This window comes from Notamacropus eugenii, chromosome 1, assembly GCF_028372415.1.
Source record: "Notamacropus eugenii isolate mMacEug1 chromosome 1, mMacEug1.pri_v2, whole genome shotgun sequence".
Classification (NCBI taxonomy): Eukaryota; Metazoa; Chordata; class Mammalia; order Diprotodontia; family Macropodidae; genus Notamacropus; species Notamacropus eugenii.
Genome location: NC_092872.1, coordinates 485,809,446 through 485,834,898, shown reverse-complemented (window position 1 = coordinate 485,834,898; position 25,453 = coordinate 485,809,446). Strand labels below are relative to the sequence as shown.

The 25,453-nt window shown below is 41.0% G+C and overlaps 1 protein-coding gene across 2 annotated transcripts in view; it reads left to right on the top strand.

Moving 5' to 3' along the window:
* The window catches only part of FAM163B (family with sequence similarity 163 member B), a 60,000-nt gene that overhangs the window by 30,632 nt on the left and 3,915 nt on the right, over positions 1-25,453 (top strand). Inside the window, exon 2 of one of the 2 annotated variants that reach the window (XM_072632873.1) lies at positions 21,701-21,802. The exons of the other annotated variant lie outside the window; for it this stretch is intronic. The gene's annotated coding sequence lies outside the window, so the exon portion shown is untranslated. The remainder of the gene's footprint in view (positions 1-21,700; positions 21,803-25,453) is intronic. 2 annotated transcript variants of the gene reach the window in all.

The following is a 25,453-nucleotide window of genomic DNA, read 5'->3' as shown; positions in this document are numbered from 1 at the left end:
CACTAAAATACACTAAGTCCTCTTAAGTGTCATAGCTTCCTCAATGTCAGGAAATGTGTGCTCCTTCCTAAAATATGCCTGTTCAAACTCTCCATTGTGCAGTGTCTCCCTTTGAAGAATCATGCCTAGGGAATCATGCCAGAAATTTGGTAGCTCAGTCAGAGTAGCATCCCAGATTAAAAAGAAAAAGGGGGAAGGAGAAACACTATCAGTCTGACAGAGATGGAATATTATTCTCCCCTTGAATTTATAAATTTCATTAACTTTTCACTTACCTCTGAGAGCTTCCAAAAAGGCTGGGATCTGCATCATTGGTGAAAGGCACCTAAGACCTTTCAGGGAAAATTCTGTTTCTTCCTCCAGGAAGACCAACCTAACCAGTAAATCAGTGAGTATTTACTGATGCCCACTATATATCTGCCACCTCTGGGGGGCAGGGATTGTTTTATTTTTGTCCTTGTATCTGCTACTTTGAACATGATGCCTATTACCATAGTTGATCCAAAACCAAGATAGGATATGGCTCCTTCCTGCATGGAGTTTACACTCACTTGAGGTAGACAAAATAATTATGCAACACAATTCGACTTTAGTCCTTTTGGCCAAAGCCCATTGCCACATAACAATGAAAGAGAACAATGCCAGAGCAGCCAATACGAACAATATGTGCTATATGCATTTACGGAAAGGAAAGTTCAATTGGCTTGGAATAGTCATGGAAGAGAAGGGATTTGACCTGGGGCTTAAAGAAGGATTAATATACGAATAGGATGCCTAGACCTGTTAGGTTCTGGGTTTCTCCAGAACTATGATGATAAGATCATAACTCCAGAAATGAACATTTAATCACCCCTTTCATTTTACAGATGATGGAACCAGGGAGATTGTAACTTGCCTAAGGAAATAAGCATCAGAGGCAAGATTTGAGCCGGAGGTCCCTGAATCCAGATCAGTATTTTTTCCCACTGTATTGTGCAGCTCCTCTTCCCCCTCCCCATTCCTGCATGTATTGGCAGGTAGACCTCATTGACCTAAGTTCCTAGGGAGAGCATGGGAACTTTTTTCCTAACTACTGTGACATACTCTAATACTTCTCTATCATCCCTGGAACTGGACATCAGATCACTTACATTCTGTTCCTCTTCAAAGCTCTAATGAAGATCCCAGAAATCACAATAAGGTGGCGAGCACAGGCAGTGAACCAGCAGTTGATTGTTGTGTAGTTTCTTTTTCCTTCACATGACTAGCTAGCTCCATGGCAGGATAGCCACAGAGACTAAGCAGGAGAATCATCACTGTAAAACCTTGGCTCTCTGAGGAAGAACTGAAGAGCTATGAGAGTTGCAAACTGGTTACTGTCTTCAGCTAATGCTTTGTGCCTACATTCCCCCCCACCCCAAAAAAAAATAACCTGCCTTTATTCCTATATCAGCTCTCTTCTGTGCATTGAAATGTAAGCTGGAGCTAGGTTATATTGGAATAGGAGTTGTTTATGTTTTGTTTTTTAAGTAAGCTTACGACAAGTTTTTTCTTTGCTTCTCTGAGTCTGTTTCCCAATCTGAGAATTTAGTTCTTTGGTCTAAATCACCTTTGATGTCCCTTCCAACTCTGACACTGAATCAGTCTGCGATGCCCTACTCTGGTTGGCTACTTTAATTTTCTCTTGATCAGCAATCACTCATCTTGGTATGGAGATATAAGTTTTATTGCAACAGTGAGGATGTGAAAGGGTAAAAGACACCAGTATCTCCACTGTACTCTGATATGATTCGTTTGTTTTGATTTGCAGAGAGATTCACACTCCCCAGTGGGGGGTTTTCTCCTTAATGTGGCCCAGTATCCTTTTTGTACAAAGTTGGGTTATTGAAAAATTAATCAGCTTATTGTATATATAGATAGATGGAGGGAGGAAAGAGAAGGAGGAGGAGGAAAAAGGAGGATGAGGAAGAGAAAGAGAAGGAGAAGAAAGAGGAGGAGGAGGAGAATGAGGAGAAGAAGAAGAAGAAGGACTAGATGGCACAGTGAATTGAGCACTGGACCTGGAAAGAAGAAGACCTGAGTTCAAATCCAGCCTCAAATACTTCCTAGTTGTGTGACACTAGGCAAACCACTTAACCTCTGGATGCCTTAATCTGCTAAAGAAGGGAATGACAAACCGCACCAATATTTTTGCCAAGAAAACCCCATAAACAGTATGGTCTACAGGGTTATAAAGAGTTGGACATGAGTCAACAACAACAAATATTTTATATGTGTGTATGTATATGTATGTATGTATAAAATCTAGATGTAGATCTATCTACAGCTATAGATAGATATAAAAATATACACACATAAGTACATACATATATTACCTTTCCAAAAAAAAATGTTGGGCCTAATCTGACCAGAGGAAAAAAAAGTAGCGAGAATTCATATTAGTTCATATGAAGTGCATTCATTCCTTCAGGTACCAAAGATATGATGAATTTGAAAGTTCTCTGGACCTGTCTAGTTTCAATGGTCTGTGAGTCATGTTGATAACAACACTCCAACCAGCTACATCCTGCAGTGGATAGGGCACTGGACCTATGATCCTGGTCAAGTCACTTGATCTGTTTCAGTTTCTTCATCCGTAAAATATAGATAATAATAGCAGCTACTTCCCTGGACTGTTGTGAAGGTCAAATGAGATAATATAATAATAATAGTCTTAAGACACTATATAAATGCTAGCTATTTTTATTAAAAAGGTAAGATAAACCCTGCCCTCCAATCTCACCATGAAGAATGGGTCCTGACCTGCCAGTGGTCATATAGCTATTAAATATCAGAAGCAAAATTTGAACCCAGATCTTTCCAAGTCTAAATCTATCACACTAGTTGATGGCACAGTGAATAAAGCACTGGCCCCAGAGCCAGGAAGATCTCAGTCCAAATCCAGCCTTATATACTTACTAACCTAGTAACCCTGGACAAGTCATTTAACCTCAGTTTCCTCCACTGCAATAGGAAATAACAGGAGATAGCACCTACCTCACATGAGATGACACTTGTGAAAGGCAATTAGCACTTAATAGGTGCTGCGTAATTGCTTATTTTCTTCCTTTCCCTGCTGCAGTACTAGGATTTAACTTTGGATTTAGACCAGGAACAAGGGGTTCTGGGGCCTCACTATGCCTCCACCTAACCACTCTATCCTTATGGAAAATGTGATGCAGTTTTATCAGTAAATATTTAACTAAATTAAACCAAATTAGCTTCCACTGAGCCTCACTGTCATTTACCCTTTTTTTCTCTTTTTTCCTTTAGCTCAGATATCTCTATTTCTTTTCTCCCTCTTCTTTCCCTTTCTCTTCTTTATGCCCTTTTTCTTCTCTTCTCCCTTTTTACATATTCTCTTTCCCTCTTTCTGCATTCTCTTATTTCTCTCTCCCTTTCCTCTTCCATTCTTCCTTCTCTCTCCTCTATCCCTCGATTTCTCTCTCTTCTCTTTCTTTGTCTCTGCGATGGCAGAGGCTTCAAGAGAATGTCTTCACTTCTTGTGATTGCCCTAGTATGAGATAAGGGTCACATAATTCAGGGCGAGGGATTTAGACAGATCTCAAAAATAGGATGGCGAACGCCATTGCTGATAACTAGTGGAAGCATTAAACTCAGAATCTCCCTTGAATAAGCAATTCAAACCAAAATAAGCAGTCTGTGAATCACAGTCCCACCCCCAGAGTGAGCTGAATCTATTATCTTTGTGAATAGCAATGAGGAGAAAACCTTTTGGATGCATCTGGATGAGTTTGCTTTTCTCCCTCTCTCCATTCCTGATTTCTCTTGCCCGCACCCATCCCCATTCTATCCCTCTTCCTCCTTTTCCAGGCAAAGCTTCTTTGCACTGGTCCCTGCCCACACCCTGCTCTAGCTTCCCCCTCTCTACTGGGCACTTCCTTAGTCCTGACCCCACACTTTCACAGGGAAGACCAGACCTCAAAATAATGAACGACACAAAAACCTAACCCAGAAGAAGCCTTCAGGGAAAGCACTGTGATTAAAATATAAACAGAATGACAGATGCATATAGTCCTGGGGAAAGGCTTTAATTATATATATATATAAAAAATCAGGATGCTGGGGAACCACTTCCTGACATTGGCCAATTGAGACCCAGATGGCTCGCAGAGGAGTAACCTAGGCAAGAACAGCAAACATTTAGCAAGTGAAGACTCTAGTCCCCTTCTGTCTTCTCTCACTATTGGTTGAACAAGTTGCCTTGATTCAGGATGATAGGAAGTTCTCCCTCTTCCCACTCTGCATCAACCTTTACCCCTGGCTGAGAGAGTCAGAGGTGGGGGAAAAGAGATTGTCTTGAGGTACCAGAAAATGAGTAAGATTAGTCGACTAAGGAAGGTGCAGTGGCATTTTTCAGCTCCAGCAATACTACAGCTCTATGCTCTGCTGGGCTTGACCCCAGAACTTTGTAGGGACTTTATAGAATATGGAAGGTATGGCTTTGTGGACCATAAGGTGAGCTTATAGTGGAAAGGTGTTGTCGTTTATCTTATTTCCCACCAGCACAAAGGGCAGTTGCTGTCTTATGACAAGATGGTTATTTGTGAAGTCATCTGGAGGGCTTTCCATGATTTGAGGCCACACTATAATGGACCTTCTTCCTAAAGTTGGAGAGCCTAGATATTCTGGTGATCCTTGCAGAAGAGAGCAAAGCCAGCACCCCTAGGAGTTTTTCATTCCCCAGAAGACCTCAGCTTGAGAGCCCACCTACACCCAGAATCTAAAAGAAAATTCCATCCCCCTCTGTACACATTTTGGGCAGCTAGGTGGCCCAGTGGATAGAGCACTGGACATGAAAATGAAGACTCATCTTCATGAGTTCAGATCTGACCTCAGACACTTACTATTGCATGACCCTGGGCAAATCACTTAATTCTATGTGCCTCAGTTCCTCATCTGTAAAAAATGAGCTAGAAAAGGAAATGACAAACCACTGCAGTATTTTTACCAAGAAAATCCCAAAATGGGATCACAAAGAGGTGGATATGATTCAACAACAACTCAAAATATAGATATAGATACAGATATTTCAGAAATACACCACCATTCACTCCTTCTCCAGACTTGGGAATTCTCTTTTTAGCCCTTTCTACACATGTGGACAAATATAAATTATGTATAAAAGTATTTTATCTCACATATATTAGAAGAGATATTGATTCACAAAATTCAATTAGCCATATTATCCTAGTCATAGATTTAAAGTAGAAAAAGAACTTTGAGATCCAATTCCTTCATTTTACAAAGAAGGAAACTGAGGCACAGAAATATTAAGTGACTCACCATGAGTCACACAGCTAATAATTGTCTAAGGTGGAATTTGAATGTAGGTTTTTCCTGATTTCAACTATAGCGCTCTAACTATTAAGCAGCACTGCCTTCTGTTAGGTTTTTGTGCCCCTTCTTTCCATTTCCATGCTGGCTGCTTTAGCTCAGTTTATTTGATCTCCCTGTATCCATTCTCTTTCAACCCTTCCATCCATAGGGAGTCAGAGGACAGAGATCATGGTGGGCTGGAGCAGTGGATGGGGAAAGACCAGAGAGCAGGTGGGACGTCAGGTGTCCAGGATGTCCAAGGATGGGGGAGCAGACATTCCAGCCAGGAACAATGACCCCAGCAGGGATGAAAGCAAAGGGGATAGGTCTATAAAGGCTGTATTGCTCATTTTTGTTCATTTTCCAGATGTCTGATTTCATTGGTGTAGGTACCCCCTCTCCCAATGCAAATTAGCCATTCATTTGTATTTTATAGTCTTAGAAAACTGCCCAAGATCCTAAGAGGTCAAGTTACTTAATCATGGATTCACACAACTAATATGTGTCGGAGGCATGTTGAATTCAGAGCCTACTTCATGGTTCCTCTTACTATATAATTTGTCCAATTCAATTCCATAAGCATGTATTAAGCATCTACCATATACTAGACACTGTGTGAGGCACTATGGCTACAAAAAGAGGCAAAAGACAACCCCTGCTCTCAAGAAATTTAGAATCTAGTGGGAGAGACAACAAGCAACCAAACATCTACAAACAAGCTACATAAGGAATACACTGGAAATAATTAAGAGGCGGAATTCAGTAAAATTAAGAGGGGTCAGACATCATAGAGAAAGTCCTGTGAAGTCAGAGATAATTTCAGGCATTATGCATTTCAAGCATCATGACAAATAGACAAAGATGAATTAAAAATAAACCCTTATTTCAAGGAGAAGAAGATATAGTTTGTATGTATGTATGTGTGAATATGTGTATGAACATATGTGTATATGTGTACATACATATATGTTGATGCTAAGTTTAGATACTATGAGAAAAAGGGAGAGAAAATGAGCAGAACCAGAAAAGGTTTCCCATAGGAGGTGGTGCATACATCAAGTCTTGAAGGAAGGCATTGTAAGAGTCCCACATAATTAGCTCAGTGAGCGAGGCAGGGGTGGCGCCCCATCCTTGACCAATTTGGCTTTCGTTCTTAGCTTTTTGCCATTATGAAATCAGAGCCTCCCCTTCCTGCATTAAAATTGGGTTACTGTAATTAGCACCCATTAATATTCAGGGACCTCCTCAGCTCCTAAGCCTCCCTGGAGCTGCTTAATAAGTGGTTTGGGGTGTTTATTGATAAGTGGTTTCAGGATGACTGTTACAGAGTAACTTGAAACATCAGCCTTCAACTGTTTCTCCAGCAAAGCAGCAAATCAACTGTGCACCATGGGAGAGCACCTTCTGGACCATTAGAGGGAGGCAGAGACAACCAGGAGGAGGAGGCCCTGAGCCTTCCCAGCTTCATGAGCCTAGCTCTGACCACAGCAGAAACTAGCTCTGGTGACATTTCGTCTGCAAAGAATTCATGGTAAATGGCAGGCTGTGCTGGGGAATATTGTGGAAAGATCACCAGTATGAAACAATAGGTTGTCTGGCAGGGATGGAAGTGGACAAAAGAGTCAAGTCCTGGGGTTTTTTTCTCTATAAAAAGTGAGGGTTTGGGTGTTATGACTACCAAAGAAAACCTATTGCCTGAACATTGTATATTCTAACACAGCAGTTCTCAAACTTTTTAGTTTTAGCTCTTAAAAATTATGAAGAACCCAAAACGCTTTTGTTTATGTGGCATATATCTATGGATAGCTACCATATTAGAAATTAAAATTAATTAAAAATTAAATATTTATTAATTCATTTAAAGATAATAATAATAAACCTATTATGTATTAACATTTTATGAAAAATGTTATGGAAAATTTTTGAAAAATTAAGAAGAGTTGCAATGTTTTAGATATTTTTGCAAATCTTTTTAATGTCTGAGTTCATAGAAGACACCATCATTCTCATACACACTGGCGCCTGTGTTTCTAAAAACATGCACAGTGGCCACATCCCAGGAGAACCATCTCAGCCTATGGGCTAGACCAGGTTGAGGGTAACCGACAGGCCTCAAATCCCTGGTGAGTTAGGGAGATGTCTGCCCCAACAATGCAAATTCCCCCCCCCCCACCTTCCCGCCCCTGCAAAATGGGCTGATGAGAACAACTTGTTCCAATGGGAATGAAACAGGCATTGTGGAGCTCTTAGTGCTTTGAAGTTTCCAAGGTCATCTGCTGCTTCCCAGGCCATCACTAGTCTTCTTGACTTTTGTGTTGTCACTGGGCTGTGATGACTCCAAAAGACAGAAGGAGGCTAACAATTCAGTATAACTCTGCCTCACTTAGATCCAATTCATGCACAAGTCAAGATATCCCCCCTCAATGTCACTGGTCCTCTTCAAAAGCAAAAGCAAACAACAGAGATCAACTTAGTGCCTCTCCCACTAGTGCATTATTGTGGAGCAGTCTGCATGATTAGGTATTTAGCACTTTGGTTTCTTGTGTAAAGGCCCAAGGTGGTAAAGGAAGAGTTTGCAATTATGGGAAGAGAGGTGAGTCTGACGCTGAGAGCAGGGAGTTGTTTTGATGGGCCCTCAGCAGCTCAAACAGTGGGGGTCGCAGAGCTATGGAGAAAAGCTTGACCAGAACTTAAAATGAAGACTTTCATCAGAAAAAAATTGAAGGAGGAGGGATATGAGCCAGAGGAATTGAGAAAGGAAAAATGGGCCTATTCCCCCAAATGCTAGCTTAGGAAGCATAGTTTCATTGGATCATAGAAAATAGAGCTTGAAGATACTCCCTCCGCTTTACATATAAGAAAAACTGGGACCCACAGAGTTTAAGTGATTTATCCAGGATCACATAAATAGTTGTGGCAGATGTGGGATTCAAACACAGGACCTCTGATTCCAAACCAAACACTCTTTCCTCCTTACCATGCTGATTCAATTACTCACCAAACATTCCTTAAGCACCTACTATGTATTAGGCACCATCCTAAGTGTTGTAGATACAAAGAAAGAAAGGAACTTACAATCTAATAGAATAGTTTCAGGCTCCTTTGCCCTCTCCCCCAAAAAAGTGGTCATCTTTTAAAAATAATAATAATAAAGAATAAAAATGAAGATTCTCACATTGTTATTGAGATGTATAAAGTCCCATTATGAACAGTACCTTCTCTCTGCCTCTGGTTCTCCCTTCCCTGTATGTACCAGGGTTCTGGATAATTTCTCTGAGACCACAGCAGTGCTGCAAAACACTTCCCCATATATTTATTACTAAATATAAGAATCCAGGGGCCTGTGGAGCATGAAATTAGGAACAAATGTAAAGGAGGTCTAGACAGGAACTGTTCGGCTTATGGGCCTCCTTCATATGCTATATACTTTTCTACTCACTAGAGACTTTAAAGCTTCCAGGTAGAAAGAACTTTTTAACAAGACAAATGTGTTTGTCAGGAAAAGACTGAAGTCTCCGTTGTTTCTGAGTGTGGGGGAACTCGAAGAAGAGGAAAAGCTCCTGCTGTCCAACTTACTATTAGTATTGTGACCTTGGGCAGGTCACTTCTCCTTCATCAGGGCTTAGTTTCTCCATTTGTAAAATGACAAAGGGTCCCCAACCATTTTTCTTGTGCCATGATCCTCTGGCAGTCTTGCAAAGCCTACGGACCCCTTCTCAGAATAATGTTTTTAAATGCATAAAATTAATCACAAAAGATTACAAATGTAACAAAAGGTCAGTAAAAATAAAGATGTAATTTTTTTTCTCTCCCAGGTTCATAAATCCCTCTGAAATCTATCCATGGACATTTGGGGCAAATCCCAAGTTAACAACCTCTGGTCTAAATGGTCTTCAAGATTCCTTTCAGCTCTGACATTCTACAGAAATAAAAATGTCTCTAAAAGTTAACTCATAGGGTTATGGTGATACAAGTGCTAATCACAAGGCAGGGATGGAGGATACACATAATACAAAGGAAGAAATTAACTATTCTTAAATTACAGTATAGCTAGAAAGCTAAGACTTTCCTTTCAGCTTTTGATCTGTGATCTCCTGTTCATATCTGAAACAACTAGAGAGCAATAGAAGGTAGTCAGTGGTTCATAGTCTATTAGAAAGTACTGGACGTGGAGTCCGAGGACCCAAGTTCAAATCTCCCCTCTGCCATTTAATAACTTTGTGCTATTGAACAAATTACCTAACCTCTCTTGGCTTATTTCTTCATCTGTAAAATGAGAGTCTAACCCACAGTTAACAGACATGACCTGGATGAAGATGTAGGAAAGGAGACTAAGAAGGAACAGTCAAACAGCAGGTAGGAAGGGAACCAGGAGAGAGGTGTCCTAAAAAATCTAGAAAGAAGCATTTATTAAAGAGAAGAGGATAATTAATTAGTATCAAAGACTGAAGAGAGATCCAGAAGGATGAGGGTTGAGAAAAAGCCATTAGAGATGACAATTAATGAGATTGTGGTAACTTTGGAGAAGGAAATTTTGGTCGAATGATGAGGTGAGAAATCAGCCTACAGAAAGGTAAGAAATGAAAAGGAGGGCTCTGGAGGCAGTGATTAGAGACAGTTTTCTCTAGGAGTTTAGCCAGAAAAAGGGAAAGAGGTATAAGATAATAGCTAACAAGGATTGCTGGATCAGCTGAGGGGTTTTTGAGGATGAAAGAGACATGGGCACATTTTCAGGTGGCTGCTTCTGCTGGATCAGTATCCATTCCTCACCCCAAGGCTCTGCCCAAGGCCATATGCTCTCTGTATACCTTTTCATTTGGTGATTTCATCAGACTCCTTCTGGATAAAATTATCTCTACCCAGATAGTTCCCAAAATTAAATATCCAATCTTAATATTGATCCAGATTTCCAGTCCCAAGTCATCAATTGCCTGCATATATCTTCCATCTGGATGTCTCACAGACATCTCAAGCTCAACATGTCCAAAACCAAACTTCCTCTAAAATCACCCATTCCTCTTCTAAACTTCCAGTCATTCAGGTTCTAAAACCTTAGGATCATCCTGTACTCTCTGCTCTTTTTCCTTCCTTCTCTTCAAACCCAAATAGATAGCCAGGTTTTATCAATGCTACTTCCATTAAAAATTCTTTCATATCTGTTCTCTTTCCATTCCCATAGCCACAGGCCCTCATCACCTCTCATCTAAATTATTGCAGGGACCTAATTGCTTCCAGTCTCCTCTCTCCAATCTGTCTACCAGATAGTCTTCCTAAGACACAGTTCTTTAAACTTTTGGTTTTTTTAATTTGTGAAATAAAAACAAGCATTTCTATAATGCAGTACAATAAAAAAGATGACTCTGTATCCCAAATTGACCATTCCACCATTCCCTTGACTCTCTACTCTATTGCACAGACTGCCCTGCCTTGGATGGAATGTTCTTCCTCTTTCCCTCCACCTATTTGAAGCCTTGACTTTCTTCAGGACTCAGCTCGGCTGAGCTAAGCTTTTCTGATCTCCGTAGTTATTAGTGGCCATGCCCTTGTTAAATTGCCTTGTTTTTACTCATTTGTTTACAGATTGGATCCCTCAGTACAAAGGTAAACTCCTTCTTTGGGTCTTTTGGGGAGGGTTGCTTTTGGTTTATATTTGGTATTTAAATTCTGGCGCCTAGCAGTCAGATAGTCAATAAACCCTTATTAGGTCCCTACTATGTGCCAGGCATTGTGTTGGGGATACAGAAAGAGGCAAAAGACAGTCTTTGCTCGTAAGGAGCTCATAATCTAATGGGGGAATCAACAAACCAACCAATATGTACAAACAGGCTAATCAAGATAAATAGGAAATAGATATTATTTATGTATACATATACATATAAGTAGGAAATAATTAACAGAGGGAAGGCACTAAAATTAAGAGGGGTTGAGAAAGGCTTTCTATAGAAGACAGGATCTCGGAAGCCAGTGAAAGAAGTAGGCAGAAATGAGGAGGGAGATATGCCAGACAGGGGCAACAACCAGAGAAAATGCCCAGAGCCTGGCGATGGGTGTGCACTGACCAGCAGAGAGGCCAGTACCACTGGATAGAAGAATAAGTGATGGAGAGTAAAATGTAAGAAAGCTTGAAAGGTAGGAAGGGGCTAGTTTACGAAGGGCTTTGAAAATTTTACATATAGTAGGTACTTAATAAACTGTCAGTTGTTGAGTTGAATCTTGTACTCTATTAGGATCAGACTCAAACTAGAGTATTATGCTTAGTTCTAGGTACCACCGTTTAAGAAGAATATTGATAAACTGGGGCAGATCCAAAGGATAGTGACCAGGGTGGTTAGAGGCTTAGAGACCATGTTCTATAAGAATTAGCCCAAGGAACTGAGACTACTTGGTCTCAAAAAGAAAACTTTGGAATCCAAAAATAACAGAAGGGATGGTTAAAAACAAACATGGGAAGACTTGTGAGATACAGTGTGAAGTAACCAGAACCAGGAGAATAACTGTATAGTACCAGTCATATTTGAGGCAGGTAGTTGGTGCAATGGATAGAGTGCCATATGGAATCAGGAAGATCTGAGACAGCCTCAGACACTGAATAGCTGTGTGACCCAAGGCAAGTCATTTAACCCCTATTTGCCTCAGTTGCTCATCTGTAAAATGGGGGTGAAATGGAGAAGGAAACCATTCTAGTATCCTTGGCAGGAAAACCCCTTGGACTTTTGTCACAAAGAGACATGACTGAACAAAAGCTAACAGCAAAAGCAGCCACATTCTAAAGATAACTACAAGAATTCTAATCAATTCAATGAGCAACAGGTTGCCAAAAAACCAATCCTCCACATTCTGAGAGGCCAGTGATGGACTTGGGGTGAAGAATTAGGACATGGCCAATAGGAGAATTTTTTTTGCTTGACTCTTCATGCTTTTTACAAGGGTTTTGTTTTTCTTTCTTTTCAGTGGGGGAAAAGAAGAAAGGTAGAAGAGAGAATTACTGAATTTTTGCTTATTGGAAAAAATATATTTTTATATATTTCTATTTTATATATTTTTTAAATCTTTAAGAGATCATGATAGCTGGTTATTAGACTTGAAAGGCCATCATGTAGAAGAGGAGTTATAATTGTCCTGCTTGGCTTCAAAGGGAAAAACTAGAAGAAAGAAAGGAAATAAATATTTATCAAGAACCTACTACGTGCCAGGCACTTTACAAATATGATCTCATTGAATCTTCACAACAATTCTGTGAGGTTGTTGCTATTGATATCTCCGTTTTCCATTTGAGGAAACTAAAGCAAAATTGAAGTTAAGTGATTTACCCAAGGTCACATAGCTAGTAAGTATGAGAGACCAAATTTGAACTAAAGTCTTCCTGACTGGAGGCCTAGGGCTCTACTCCTGGCAATGGGTAGTTTTTGCAAGGTGAATAGATTTCAACTCAATACAAGGGAAAATGTTCCAACCAAAAATGTCAGGGGATCCCCAATTGATAAATGGTCAAAGGATATGAACAGGCAATTTTCAGAGGAAGAAATTAAAGCTATCTATAATCATATGAAAAAATGCTCTAAATCACTATTGATTAGAGAGATGCAAATCAAAACAACTCTGAGGTACCACATCACACCTATAAGATTGGCAAACATGACAGAACGAGAAAATGATAAATGCTGGAGAGGATGTGGAAGAGTTGGAACACTAATTCATTGTTGGTGGAGCTGCGAGCGTATCCAACCATTCTGGAGAGCAATTTGGAACTATGCCCAAAGGGCTACAAAAATGTGCATACCCTTTGACCCAGCAATATCGCTACTAGGACTATATCCCCAAGAGATCATAAAAATGGGAAAGGGTCCCACATGTACAAAAATATTTATAGCAGCACTCTATGTAGTTGCCAAAAACTGGAAGTCAAGGGGATGTCCATCAATTGGGGAATGGCTGAATAAATTATGGTATATGAATGTAATGGAGTACTATTGTGCCATAAGAAATGATGAACAAGAAGACTTCAGAGAGGCCTGGAAGGACTTATATGACCAGATGCTGAGTGAAAGGAGCAGAACCAGGAGAACTTTGTGCACAGCAACGACCACAGTGTGCGAGAGTTTTTTCTGGTAGACTTGGAATTTTGTAATAACGCAAAAACTTCTTATAAAAAAAAAAATCCCAAAGGTGGTTCTCAAGGCAAAATGCCTTCCACACTCAGAGAAAGAAATATGGAAGTCACTCACAAAATGTAGCAGATCGTGTTTGTATATGTGTATGTGTTTGTGTTTCATGTTCTGATTTATTATACGATTTCTTTCATTTATTTTAGTCTGACTACATAGCATGACTATAGTGAAAATATACTCAAGAGGAAAGTATATGTAGAATCTATACAGAATTGTATGCAGTCGTGGGGAGGGAGGGGGGTAGTGGGGGGGTAGGTGCGGGGGGGGGGGGATAAAATCTCAATTGTATGGCAGTGATTGTTAAACATTAAAAAATAATAATAAAAAAAATGTCAGGGGAGTGGGTGCTTAGGAAGTTTGTATCACTGGATATCTTCAAGTGGAGGCTAATTCGTCACAAGTTAATATTCTTGTATTAAGGATTTCTCTTTACATATAATTTAGATTAGGCAACCTCTGAGGTCCTTGACGTCTCAAGTTTCTGAGTTTAAGTGGAATGGATTGACTCAGGAGTTAGTGGCCCCCTGCCTGAAGGTCTGTAAACAAACACTGGATGACCACTTGTCAGATATGGTGGTAAAGTGGATTCCTGTTCAGGAATGTGATGGAGTTTGAGACATAGAGTGGTCTAGCGTACCATTTTTACCATTTTTGAGACATAGAATGGTACAGCACAGAATTTGGCATCAGAGGACCTGAATTCCCATTCTGGATCTTGTCACTTTCTTTGTGACCTTGGGTAAGTCACCTAATTTCTCTGGGCCTCAGTTTGCTCACACATAATATGAGGGAATTGGATTAAATGACTTCTTAAGTTCCCTTCCCTTCCAAGGACAGCTGAGTGGTGCAGTGGATAGAGAGCTGGGCCTGGAGTGAGGAAAACTCATCCTTCTGAATTCAAATCTGGCCTCAGATGTTTACTAGCTATGTGACCTCGGGAAAGTCAATTCACCCTGTTTGCCTTAGTTTCCTCATCTGTAAAATGAACTGGAGAAGGAATGACAAACCACTCCATTATCTTTGCCAAGAAAACCCTGAATGGGGTCACCAAGAGTCAGACATGACTGAAAGACAGAACAACAAGGTCCCTGCCAACTCTAGACAGGTGCTAGGTGACCTCTTAAGGCTCTTCCAACTCAAGACTTATTTAGATCTAGGGCTTCAGAGAATGGAAAGATGAGTACAGAGTTGTGGTTAGGTCAATTAGGAAGGACTCCATGGAAAACATGGCTCCTCATTTGGGGAACAAGACTACTTGAATCCCTTTCTAGGGTAGTTATTCCCCCTCACCCAATTTGTAACCCCCCAGTAAAGCAGGAGACTCATAGCTAGAGTTTATCAAAGTGTTAATTCTCCTGGTTTCTGAGAGCAGGCATGGGAGGGAGTGGGGAACACAAGAAAGGCTCCTACCCATCAGGTGGGAAATTGGGGTCACAATTAAGGGGGTGCAGCTCCCATCTCACATTTTGTTCTTGTAAAAGTGGGGAGAAGTTTATAAAGCTTTTAAACAGTTTATGGTCCAGAGGGACAGATTAACAGCTCAGTGAGATGCTTGCCAAATTGTCTTGGCTAGTAGTTCTGATATTTCAGTAAACCATCAGAGAAAAGAGAATTTTTAAAACTGACAGATTGCTCCTTTACTCCAAACAGGAACTGGGGTGGCCTTTCTATAAGAGTTAAGAACGGCATTGTTCTTCCTAACTGCCCTAGCATTTTCTACCAGATGTCCTGACTCCATCTAGCTCACTACAAGCATACTGAACTTCTGTTACCATATTCATTCATTCATCCATTCGGCAAACATTTATTAGGCACTGGCTGTGTGCAACACTGTAGTAAACACCAAGAGAAATTAATAATTAAATTAAGAAATAAGCCCACTCCACCTCTTTAAAAAGATGGGAGGTTCGCAAATGTGTGATACATTGACAATATTTTTAGACATTTTCACTGTTTTTTTCTCTTTTTCTTTCTTGTTCCCCAAAATATTATTTTTTATATAGGATGGCTCTCAGGGAAAGAGGGAGGAGGGATGGATATGGGGGACATTTTGGTGACATAAAAAGCAAAAGACACCAATTAAAAACAGTTAAGCAAAAAAAAGACACAAGTTCATACTCTAATGAAACTTACAAAGTCTTATAGGCAGATAAGACACAAACACAGGTAACTATAATACACAGCATCACATGATAAACACAGCAGAAAGGTACAAAACAATGTGTGACATTTTGGGGGGATCAGGAAAAGCTTCCTTGAAAAGGTGATATTTGACATGGGCTTCAAAGTAGTGGTAGGAATTCAGCAGATAAATAGAAACCAGGAGGACATTCCAGGTACAGGGAGGAGGAAGACGAAAGGACACACACGAGGTGTTTGGAGAGCAGTTAACCTAGAGGGGAGCCACATGAAAAGAGCTTGAAAGGCAGGGTGGTATCACATTCTGAGGACAGAGGGGCGTGAGTTCTACGTGGGAGACCCTAGAGTACTCAGAAGGATTCTAACAATATTTGCACTATCTCGCCAGTTTGTTGTAGGGATCAGATGAGCAGATGCATGCCTGTAAATGATTTTGTAAACCTTTAAATGGCAAACATTATTGTTGTTCTCATTATCATAGCATCATACTAATTACTGTTGCTCTAGTTAGTCTTTGCAGTTAAAATGAAAGGTCTTCATTTCTCCCCCGGGCTAAGGCATTGCTTACTGGAGCAAGTAAAAATGGTTTGACTTACAGAGGAGCCATTTAGATGTTAAACGATGGTGTGGAGAAGAGAGCACCGGACTTGCAGTCTGGAGACCTGGGGGTGGTTCAAATCCTGCTTTGAACACTCACTGTCTATGGCAGGTTACTTAACCTCTCATGCCTCAGTTTACTTCTCTGGAAAATTAGAGATAATACCACTCAAACTACCTGCCTTGCAGGGTTGCCATGAAGAAAGTGCCTTGCAAACCTTAAAGCACTCAGTAAATGTGTTTTTATTAGAGTTAGAGGCAGGTATGTGCTGATAAATGTTTAACAATTGACTCTCTGGGGGAAAATGTACACATATTTTAATCAGCATTATTAATATTTTTATTAATACCACTTTAATAAGTCTAGAGTAGACAATGAACAAAACAATAACTTGAGCCCTGATTTGTAGTGGGAATCAAGAGATATAAATGCTCATATTGAAAATGTAACCTTTGAGAGCTGGTCAAAACTGGTTCCGGGACATCCCTCGTTAGAGGGGACCATAGAGATTGTCTATTGCAAATTTCTCATTTAGATGAGGAGTTAATAGGCTCAAAGACAAGTGACCTGTCTAAAGTCAGTCAGTGACTTAGAGGCAGATCCAGAACTCATTTCTAGTGGGAGAGGCACCATAATAGAACAGAGTGAGCACTGAATCTTGAATCAGAAGATCTGTGTTTAAATCTTGTTGAACTTGGAGCAAGTCACTCAACTATGGCCTTAGTTTCTTCATCTGTAAATTGAGAAAGTTAGACTTGGTGATCTCTAAGTTGTCCCTTTTAACTCTAAACTCAATGATGCTAGAGCCTACAACTCTGTCTTCTGACTTGAAGAACAGCAATAAAAATTTCTCCACCACAGACTGAAGGATGTCCATTCCCCACCAGCCAGAGGCACCATGTAGCAGTAGATCGTGCTCTGAGCCCCTGGAGTCAGGAAGACTAAGTCTAAATTCAGCCTCAGACACTTGATAGATGTGTAGATAGACTGGGTAAGTCACTTAATCTCTATCTGCCTCCATTTCCTCAACTGTAAAATGGGGATAATAATAGCACCTCCCTTCTAAGATGGTTGTGAGAATTGAATGAGATAATATTGGTAAAGCATAGTGCCTGGCACATAGCAGATGTTTATTAAACACTCATTCTGTTCCCTATCAGGCAGCAAGATTGAATATGGTTCCCTTGCCCTCTGATAACTTTGCACAACTCTGCCTCACTTAAATCCAATTCACTTAAATCCAAGTCAAGGTATCACTCATGATGTCACTGATGCTCTTAAAAAATGAAGGACCAGCAATGACAACGATGATGATGATGATGATGATGATGATGATGATGATGATGACAATGACAATGACAACCTCCCCCACTCCCCTGAACAATGCAAGCTCAAGGACTGAAGTCTCTTTCTTGCCTACAAGAGACTTCTACCTAAGAGTAGTTCCACTTCTTCTGCTTTCCCAACTAAAGAGACCAGAGCTTCTCCAAAGTCCTCTTCAACCAGTCTGACCTTGTTAAAAGCTAGATTCTGAATTTCCCCTTCACAAACAATGCTTGAGTGGCATTGTTCTGAGTCTGAGTGCACTAGGAAATGAGAGAAAGGAGAAATAGGTTTGGAGTAGTTAGGGAAGGCCTCCCCAAAGGCATAGAACTTAAGTTAGGTTATAAAAGTTGATTCAACTTTGGATAGGAGAATGAGCAAAAGCATGGAAAGAGGAAGGAGGGACCCTGGGCACTGGAGACTGGTCACAGTTAACAGTGAAGCTGGCCACCCGCCAGGGGGCTGAGCTGTCATTGTGTGTACATGGACTGGGGACTTGGCCTCTCGGGCCCTGGCATTCATCTGAAGCATTTCTGTTCCTCAGCATATCTATAAAGCCTGGGATCAGATCCCCCGACAGTGTGCTCCAGCTGGCACAAGTACAGGTGTCATGGAGATAGCTGCTGACAGCCGTTGGGGTTGGGCTGGGAGTCTTCTCTAGGCCAAGTACAGAGGGCTGGACAGAGTTCCCCATCACACCACCAGGTTGCTCTCTCCTTCCAAGCTGTGCAGAGAGTCAGGCAGTGGCAGCAAAGATCAGGACCTCTCCAACTCTGTTCTCATGGGGAAAGAGGCTCAGATGACAGTGGGCTCAGATGAACTTCCAAAAGCTGTTTGGGAAGGTGGCATAAGGGACAGGAAAGAAGCCAGACTGTTCTGGGAATGGCTTATAGGTCTCCAAATGACCTTAGCAGTGATCATGACAATCATCCTACTCCTTAACACTTACAATAACTAGGGGTGTGGTGGTCTTAGAGTCAAGGCATTGTATTAGATCAGAACTGGAAGGGACCTTAGAACATAGAACGTCAGAGCTGGAAAGAACCCTGGGACGTAGAATACAGACCTAGATGGGATATTAGAGCTTAGTTCAAACTCTTCACTTTGCAGACACAGTCCCTAGCTCCAAAACTGATACTAGCGTTTCCCAAAAGAACTCCCTACCCAAATTCTGCCCCCACCCCAAATGGATAGTTTCAGATGAACAAGAAAGGAAAAGGATGATGTGAGAAAGAACATCTACAATAAACTCTCCTTTGGACAGATGTGCAGTAAAGGCACAATCTGGTCTTTCCTATCACTCCCCATCCCTCCCAGTCCATCCCACAGCCTGCTGCCAAATTCAGTCTTCCAAAAACATACATTCCCTCTTGACACGCCCTTGCTCCAAAATCTTCATTGTCTTCGTATTGTGAGCCTAGTGAGAGATAGATATGAACTAAGTGAACCACTACATTCCCAGGCATCCAGGTTCATAAACTAGCTGTCATTCCTGACTCTCTCACCTTTCCTGTCTAATCAGTTGTCAGATCCTGCTGATTTTACCTTAATAAGAGCTCTCAAATATGCTCCCTTTTCTCCAGCCCAGTGCAGGTCCTCAGCTCCTTACATCTGGACTCTTGCAATAGTCTGCTGGTGAGTCTCCCAGCCTCACATCTCTCCCCACTCCAGTTACATCCTTCATTGAGGCACCAAAGTGAGCTTCTTAAAGCACAGGTCCAGCTATGTCATCCCCCTCATTCAATCATCTCCAACGACTCCCTAACACCTATGGGATAACATATAAAATCGTCTATTTGACATTCAACGCCCTTCATAACTTGGTTCTCTCTGATCTTTCCAGTCTTCTTACACCATCCTCCCTTCCATTTACTCTACAACGTAATGACATTGGCCTCCTGGCTGTTTCTTGCACAAGACACTCCATCTCTTGACTCCATGCATTTTCAATGGCTGTCCTCCATACCTGGGAGATTCTCTCCTTTCTCATCACTGTCACCTGGATTTCTTCAATCAACCAATCAATAAACATTAATTTGTGCATAGTAGGCACCAAGTAGTCAAGAGACAGTAATGATGAAGGAAAGAATCCCAGGTCACTTCACTCTGTTTGCCTCAGTTTTCTTATCTATAAAATGAGCTGGAGTTGAACCACACCAGTATCTTTGCTAGTGCCTTCCCTCTGAGATGATCTCCAGTTTATCCCATATGTATTATTTTTATAGATTGTCTTCATGTTGTTTCTCCTATGAGAATGTGAGCTCCTTGAGGGTAGTAACTGTTTTTGCCTTTGTTTGTATACCTGGCACTTAGCAGAGTGTCTGGCACATAGTAGGTTCTTCATAAATGCTTCTTGACCTGACTTGACTGTGCCCTCTTTCATGCTGTATGCCTTATCCTGCCTCTACTAGATTGTAAACTTCTTGAGGTCAGGGATGATATTATTCCTTGCATTATCTATCCATAGTACTTAGCACAGGGCCTTGCCTGGAGCAGGAATTCAGTAAATATTTGTTGGGTCAACAAGGGAATGAAGTTGCTACTGGAAATTTCTATATAAATGCCTTGTTTTAGAAGTGGATAGTCTAAATCCCCCTTAATCTAAATCCCGATATCATTTGTGGTTTCTCCCTGCCTTTTATGATATTCTTTTTTTCTATACTGTTTCATGAAACTCTTACTTCCTAAACTAGACGTAAGGTACTTTGAGTCAGAAAGGGTGTTTTCTATTTCTGTCCTATTCACCTCAGAACCTGGCGTAAGACTGGAAACAGAGAACCTTCTCAGTGAATGTTTGTTGGTTTTTTGTTTTGTTTTTGCGTGACCTAAAATGCCATAATTAATAATAGTACATATGGCAGCTAGGGCATGCAGAGGATAGAGTACTGGGCTGAGTCATGTGGACTCCTCTCCCCAAGTTCAAATCTGGTCTTAGACACTTACTAGCTGTGTGGCCCTGGGCAAGTCACTTAACTCTGTTTGCCTCCATTTCATTATCTGGAGAAGGTAATGGCAAGCCACTCTAGTATCTTTGCCAAAAAAAAACAAAACCCAAATGGGATCACAAAGAATCAGACACAACTGATTAACAACAAAGCATATATGCAACACTTTAGGGTTGCAAAGTGCTTTACCTGTTTTATTTAATTTGATCCTCACAGCAGCCCTTCAAGGTCAATGCTATTATTAACCTCATTTTACAGATGAGGAAACTGAGACCAAGAGATGTTAAACAACTTGCACAAAGCCAATTAGCATATGAGAATAGGATTTGAACTCAGTTCCTCCGGACTCCAGGTCCAGTGCTCTGTCCTCTGCACCACCTAGCTGCCTCATGGCACTGGCTGGATGTACTCTGTCATTTGCACTTTTAAAACTCCTTCAAATCAAGTCAGCATGCATTTATTAAAGGCTTACTGTGTGCCAGGTGCTGTGCTAATCACTGGGAATAGAAATAAAAGCAAAAAGACAGTTCCTATCAAGAAGCTTATATTCTAATAGGTCTTCCATTAATCTAGGTTCAGGCTACATGGTCTTGTGCCAAATTTCTTCCTTCTCTGGAATTCAGATTCCTCCTCTGTAAAATAATAATAATAGCCAACCTTTATACAGTGCCTAGTACATACCAGACACTGTACTGAGCACTTTGCAAATATTATCTCATTCAATCCTCACAACAACCCAGGGAGATAGGTCTTATCATTATTATTTCCTATTTACAGTTGAGGAAACTGAGGCAAACAGAGGGTAAGTGACTTGCCCAAGGTCACACAGCTAGTAAGCGTATAAAGTTGGATTTGAATTCAGGTCTTCCTGACTCCATTCCCAGTGGTTTCTCTACTGTGCCACCTTGCTGCCTCTAAAATGACGAGGTTGGATAAGATGAACCCTAAAGGCCTTCAAATTATGATAATCTATAATCTTCTGTGACTTCCTAAGGTAGAGGTTACAGCTTTTATACAAAGGCATTGAACCTGGGAGTCAAGGAGTCTTGCATTCCAGTTCTACTCTGCCACTCACTCTACTCTGTTGAACAAGACAGTATTCTCTTTTGGGGCTCAATGTCTTCATCCATAAAATGGGGGTGATAATCTAAACCCTGCTTCCCTCTCAGGCTTGGTGTAAGGATCAAAGAAGATAATGGATGGAAAAGCACTTTGGAAAGTACAAGGCTGTATATGAGTAGAAGGGATTATTGTGGCACTTGCTTTACCTGGTGAGTTGGGGAAAGGCCAAACCAAAACACAGCTGGTTTTGCTCAGAGCTAAGTCTCCACATTAACCAAGAAGGAGGGAGGGTGGTGGAAGCATGCAATTTAAAAACTCTTCCTCCCAGTCCGAGAGCCACTGTCTGATTTATTTCTCCTCACCCTACTGGGCATGAGGAGGAGGATGAGATTTGTCTGAACACAAGACTCTCTCTCATTGACCCCCATCTCAGCCATCAAGATGCACACCCCCACCTCCACCTGCCCTGCCAACCTCCACCCCTCCTTCCCTACACACACCATGTACTTGGATCCTGTGCTTGTCTTACTCTGGTAGTCAGCAGGGCCCAGGCACGGCCAGCTGGCTCAATTCTGACTCTGGCAGCCAGCCAGGCCAAGACTGTCTGTTGAGCTTTGCAAGAACTGGTGTGAGAGTGTGTGTGTATGTGTGTGTGTCTGTGTGTGTGTGTGTCCACTTACTAGGCCCCTCCTTACCCCAGGGTTGGGGACTAGGAACCTGCAAAACCCTAATGGGCCTAAAGGGATTTTAAAAACTCCCCCTTACCCCTGCCAGGGGCATATCCTCCAAGAGAGGCAGCAAAAGTTTAGTTTATCCCTAAACTGGGCATCAGGAAACCTGAGTTCTAGGCTCAGCTCTGGCACTAAATAGCTTCAGCAAATTTCTTCCCCAGTAATTGCCCAGAGAGGACCTCCATTTCTTTATTTCTGTGGTATCATAGAAAGAATATTGTTTTGAGTAGGGGTCCTACGGTTCAAATCCTGGCTCTGTTACTGACTATGAACTTGGTCAAGTCATAATCTCTGTAGGCCTCAGTTTTCTCATCTGTAAAATGAAAGGATTCTAGCTCTGATTTCAATGATTATGGAAGAGTCCATAATCACCCACAAACTCATTTAGCCCAGACTAGTGGGCATGTTTCCGAAACAGATAGGGCTCTTTCTCCTTTGTAGGATCCAACCTAGGATTTATAGCTAGAAGGAACCCTAAGGATCATCTGGTGAAGTTCTTAACCTTTTTTGTATCATGAACCATTTTGACAGTCTGGTGAACCTATGGACCCCTTCTCGGAACATTGTTTTTAAATGTGCAAAATAAAATGCATAGGATTACAAAGGAAACCAATTATAATTGAAATACAGTTATCAGAATTTTTAAAAAACAAGTTTACAGACCACAGGTGAAGAATCCCTGATCTGGTCCAGTCCTCTCATTGGGGGTTGCTGTAAGTATCAGAGCTGAAATGACTCAAGGTCTTTCTTGGTAAAAATCTAGAGAAAGCGATGGAGATTGAGGGAAACGATTTGCAACTCGTGGGGCCTTCAGAATTGAAATCCTGATCTGACGCCAGGGCAGAGGATAAGAAAGACTTGAGAGAGTCACTCTCCCACTGACCCATCAGAAAGGACTCAATGGTAGTGACAGGTTTTAGAGTCTAACTCTAAAGGCATTTGGGGGGTAGGGGAGAGCTACTGGCTTGAGAGCACCAACCCAGGGGACCTGTTTTTTCTTTTTATTTCTTATTGATATCTTTTATTTTTATATCACCTTTGCTTCTCAATATATTCCTCCTCTTTCCCCTCCCAAAGAGGCATCTCTGATATTATAGGGTCTATAATAAAGAACGAAAAGGAGAGGGATGGGTGGAAGTGGTTCAGCAAAACTAATCGATATGTAAGCTGTCAGTTACAGAGATAGATAGATAGATAGATAGATAGATAGATAGATAGATAGATAGATAGATAGATAGATAGATAGATAGATAGATAGATGGATGGATGGATGGATGGATGGATGGATGGATGGATGGATGGATGGATGGATGGATGATGGATGATAGATGCAGTGTTCCACATCCATGGGCCCCTATCTTGACAAAGAATATACATTCATATCTCTCTCCATTGGAACCAGGCTTGTTTTTCATAATTTCAAAGCATTGTTTTTTCTTTCTTCTCTTTCTTTCACTGTCCTCATGCTTTCTTTCCATTTGCCTTGTAGTCCTTGTATATGCTTTTCTCTTGACTGTGCTATTTGGTCTCATCAATTTATGTAGATCTTCTCATGATTCTCTGAATTCCACATATTTACCATTTCTTATAGCACAGTAATACTCCCATTATATTCGTGTATCACAACTTCTTTCACCCTTCCCAAATCATAGTGGGAAATCTATTTTTTCCAGTTCTTTATTACTATAAAAAATGCTGCCTGTAGGTATTTGGGGCTCTATAGGACCTCTATCTGGGACCACCATTTCCTGCCACATTCCTAGCAAAGTCCTGAAGCCTGGATTCTCACATTCAGCAAGGAATTCAACAATATTTATTAGGCACCTACAATGTGCTAAATCTGGTGCTGGCCTCTGGGAATCTAGAAATGAAAGACGTCAACGCTAACAACCTCATGTTTCTAGATCATTTTTTTGAGGTTTACAAAAAGAGCTTTCCCTACCACCCCTTGAGGTTAATAGGATATCAATATCATTATCATAACCATTTTATAGATCAAGAAACCAAAGTTTACAAAGAAGTAACTTGTCCGGGGTCATACAACTGATAGGTATCTGATCCAGGATTAGAATCCAGGTTCTACTTTCAAATCCAGTACTCTTTCAACATCAGTCCTGATGTTTATAAGTTAAGGAAAAGAGGGGAAAGTATGATAGAGAAAAAGAAGAGATCCAGATAAATAGCTGCATATAGGAACCTTAAGGAGCTAGAGAGACAGCTCTACCATGGTACCCATATTCTGGCCTCAGTTCTGTTATTTCCTAGATGAATGACCTTGAGAAAGTCACCTAATTTCTCTAGGCCTCTCTAAAGTGGGATTTCCCTGCCCTGACTCCCTCACAAGGCTGGAGTGAAGATTGAATAAGATAATAGATATGGAAATACTTTTAATAGGATAAAGAACTATATGAATCAGAGGTGAAATTAACCTTTGGATTCCCCATTTTTGACTACAGATAATAGTAGATTATAGCCTTAGTGACTTGGTTTTGAATATCCTTTCACACGAATTCTCTCCCTTGTCCTTGTCATTCCCTGTGAGGTAGGAAGGCACAGATGATTTAATATCCCGATTTCCCAGATTTGGAAATGAATGCACAATTAATTTTCCTGGATCGAAACATCCATTGCCACTCCCCTTTAAAAAACAACATCCAAACACTTTAAATAAACCTTTGACCCCCAGTCAACCATTGATTTACACTGTCCTCCTCTAGATTTGCCAAAACATAGGTCAATCAGAGACATGTAGGAAGTGAATCCCTGTAGGTTCCTGACCCTTTTCCCCAGTACCCTCAAAACTTGTCCAGGTTAAAATGAATAAGGACATCTTGAAGAAAGAGTGCCTAATGGCTAGAGGAAACTAGGTGGCACAGTGGAAGCCTCAGACACTTACTGGCAGTGTTATCCTGAGCAAATCAGTTAACCTCTTTCTGCCTCAGTTTCCTCAACTGTAAAATGGGATTAATAATAGACCCTACCCCCCAGGGTTGTTGTGAAGATCAAATGAGGTAACATTTGTAAAGCACTTAGCATATTATCTGCCACATAGTAAGTACTTAATAAACGCTTATTTCCTTCTTTCCAAAGGAGAGCATGAGGGGAGAAGGCATGGCCAAAGGGGAAGGG